Source organism: Elephantulus edwardii, unplaced genomic scaffold, assembly GCF_000299155.1.
Source record: "Elephantulus edwardii isolate Elephantulus edwardi_28Jun2011 unplaced genomic scaffold, EleEdw1.0 scaffold00502, whole genome shotgun sequence".
Taxonomy (NCBI): Eukaryota; Metazoa; Chordata; class Mammalia; order Macroscelidea; family Macroscelididae; genus Elephantulus; species Elephantulus edwardii.
This window is the reverse complement of record NW_006400252.1, coordinates 392,600-396,367: the sequence shown is the minus strand read 5'-3', so window position 1 is coordinate 396,367 and position 3,768 is coordinate 392,600. Positions and strand designations below refer to the sequence as shown.

General features: G+C 40.7%; 1 pseudogene; it reads left to right on the top strand.

Moving 5' to 3' along the window:
* LOC102877005 overlaps nt 1-2,580 on the top strand; it is a 75,550-nt pseudogene extending 72,970 nt beyond the window's left edge.
* The last annotated feature ends 1,188 nt before the right edge of the window (nt 2,581-3,768 follow it).

Sequence of the window (3,768 nt, the reverse complement as noted above, 5' to 3'; positions counted from 1 at the left end):
CTTGGAGAGGGACATCATGCTTGGGAGGGTGGAGGGGTAGCGCAGGAGAGGAAGGCCCTCTATGAGGTGGACTGATTCAGTGATTGGGATAATTGGGATGGGAGTGTCGGAGACAGTGTGATTGGCACAGGACAGAGCGGAGTTTAGGGCTGTTGTACATAGGGTCGCTATGAGTTGCAGGCGACTCGGCGGCACATAACAACAACAAACAACATTTGAAACCTATACATGGACTAGGAAGCAGTTGTCAGAACAAAGCAAGGAAACTGCTTGGTTCAAAATCAAGAAAGGTGTATGCCAGGAATAAATCCTATCTCCATACCTTTTCAATCTATATGCAAAACAGATCATCCAGAAGACTGGGCTTCCTGAGGAGAAATGTGGCATCAGAAGTGGAGAAAGAATCACAACGTGTCTTATGCAGATGACACAACCTTGCTTGCTGAAACTTCAGGAAGACCTGAAGACCTGAAGTGTCTACTGCACAAAGTCAATAACTACAATCTTCAAAATGGATTGAAGCTCAACATCAAGAAAACAAAGATTCTCACCACTGAGTCAATTGCCAAAACCATGATAGATGGAGAGGAGAATGAGGTTAACAATTTCAGCTTGCTTGGTTCCATAATCAACACTCTTGGCACCAGCAGTCAGGAAATCAAAAGACAAATTGGATTAGGACAGTCTATGGTCACCAACATCTCCAGAGTGCTTAAGTGCAAAGATGTCAGTTGAGAGTAAGCCGCACCTGAACCAGGCCATGGTCTTCACAACTACTTGCTATGCATTAGAAAGCTGGACAATGAATAAAGATGACAGAAGAAGAATCAATGCCTTTGAGGTGTGATGGTGGAGAAGAGCATTAGACATACCATGAACTACGAAGAAAACAAACAAGTCTGCTCTGGAGAAGGTAAAACCCAGTTTTCCCTTGGAGGCAAGGATTTTGAAGTTCCATGTCCATACTTTGGGCATGTTACCAGGAAAGACTTTCTCCTTGGAGAAATATATCATGCTTGGAAGGGAAGGGTGGAGGGACAGTGCAGGAAAGGAAGACCTTGGATGAGATGGCTTAGCATAGTGACTGGGGTGATAAGGGCAAATGTGTCAGAGACAGTGAAATTGGGTCAAGACAGGATAGGGTTCAGAGCTATTACTGTACATAATATTTCATTAAATATTAAATTTCATTAAATACTGTACAAAATATTTCATAAAGTTTCATTATTATTCGTAGGTGACTCGATGGCACATAACAACAGCAATGGTTGCTTGTTTATAATTTGCTCTAATGGGAAAGCACTTATCCATCACTTTGTTGTACGAAGACACTTTCTTGTGTGTTGCTGTAAAGCTGGAAGCTAGGCCACCAGTATTTCAAATCTTCTTAGGGTCAACCATGTGAGCAGGTTGCAGCAGAACTTCCAGAGTCAGACAGACAAAAAAGCAGGATTAACTATCTACTTCTGAAATAACAGGGCTTTGAAAGCCCTACGCATAACAGAGCAATGCATTTGTAATTCCAAGCTTCATTATGGTGTCCATCACAAGAATCTAGTGCCTGATACTGAGGCTGTGCTGGATGTGAAGAGCCTCGGGACCAGCGCTCTACATCACTGAGAGCCACCTGCCTTGGCTCTAGATTAGAATTTTTACTGGAATACCCACCATTTGTTTATCTGCTGTGTCCAGGAACCTATATGTTTATCCTTGAGAACATTTATATGCTATGGTGAGTGCCAAATTTGGAGAATAAGCAAAAGAATTTGTTGCTGGTGTAGAAGAAGCCAGTGATGATGATGATGATGTTGAACCTATTGCTGAGTTTAGATTTGTGCCTACTGATAAATTATCATTAGAAGCAATGTTCATTGCAATGTGTGATACCAGGCTTTGCATTCAGATCCTGAGGATGAACATTCAGATGATTATTATGGAGAAGATATGATGCAGAATCACATGAACAAGAACAAGGGGAAATCCCTACATTTTATACCTATGAAGAAGGATTATCCCATTTAACAGCCGAAGACAAGCCACTCTGGAGAGATTAGAAGGAATGCTTTCTCAGTCTATGAGCAGCCTGTATAACATGGCAGGGGTCTAGACAGAAGACTCAATAAGACATTTTGAAGATGGCATAGGCTGGGAAGAAGAGCAGAACAGCTGGATTCTGCAAAGGTGTGTTTTCTGGTTTGGGGTTGAGACTACACTGTGGTCCTTGCTCACAATAGGCTGTGAGCTGATCAGATTTGGCCTCACCTTTAAAAAGGCTTTTGGCTGCCAGTCTGGGGCTATTTCCAGAATGGGAAGATGAGACTAATGGCCAGATACTGCAAAAGCATGTTTTCTGGTTTTTGTGGATCTCCTGAATACAACAGGCTTGGAAGCAGGAGTGGCATCCACTTCCAAAAAAGCTTGCCTCCGGAAACTCTATGAACTTGGAGAAAAGATGAAAGTTTTGTGTTCATCGGGTCACTATGGGTTGTCGACCACTCTACGGCACTTAACAACAACATGGAGGTAGATACTATGCCTACAGTTGCTGGGCAGTTTAAAGATGCAGATGTTCACCACTGAAAATAACGTCAAGATTCTACCCATTACTGTAAGACAGAACTTTGTGTCTCATGTGTTAGTGTGGAGATTGATGAAAGTCCTTATCCTTCTTCAAACTCAACTGAATAAGTCCTTTCTTAGGACAGGCTGTACTGTGACAGTAAGTTGTCACCTGCAGAAGAAACTTGTGACCTTTATTAACAAAGGTGAACTAACTAAGAGGGTATCTGTAGATTATTATAATTGGGCCCTAAACTTTCTGTGTCTAGGTGTCCTCTGAGTAGGCTTAGAATATTTGCCTTTCAACAAATACTGCATAGTGCCACTGTTGTAAAACAGGACTGACATTGGTGTTGGGGGGAGACTGAGAAAGATGGGATAAATTATGTATACAACATTGAAACAGATGAGAGAGAGAGAACTGTTTAAAAGAGATATATGATTTAGTATTATTGTCATGATAGGAGTCCAGAACAAAGGCTGCATAATGGAGTGGATTTGGGAGAGGGATTGTATACCAATGGAAGAATTTTCCTTTTACTTTTCAAAGAGAAGAGCAAACTAGGGGAGAGGGGTGGGCAGGGAGAAAAATGCAACAATGAATGAGTGGAAATTCAAAGTGTCTGTAAACTTTCATTAAAATTAATAATAAAAAAGGAACAAAAATAATATCTGCCTTCCTTATATGTGTCGTCTGTAAGCTAGCAAGCATCCATGGTGAAAATGCATAAGAGCTTTAGAGGTGAAAATAGGCTGGCTCTCTGTTAATTTTCCACAGGAGCAAGGAATCTTTACTAATTAGGGACCCAGATTAATTCAGACATGTTTGGGTAATCTTTTCAGAAACATACCAGCCACACTTGCCACCACCAAACAAGTCTTGGATTTCTTAGTAGTTTTTGTTCCTTTCACCATGTTTACATATCAGCAAGATTTCAGCTGGTTTTGTTCTAATCTCTTATCTTTCAATCTCCAACCTATCAGGTCAATTTCTGTAACAGAACAAATGAAATTAGAATGAAGTTTCCCTCGTTATAGTTTAACAAATAAATCTAGGTTTTCTATTAAAAGGGGAAAAAAAAGGAATCTAGTGCCAGTTCCTATCTCCCCACAATAAGGGATTCAAAGGAGATGGGGGAAAAGGAAAATAATTTTATGCTTGCTAGATGAAGAAGAGTATTGAATATACTAGGAGAAAAAACAAGTTCG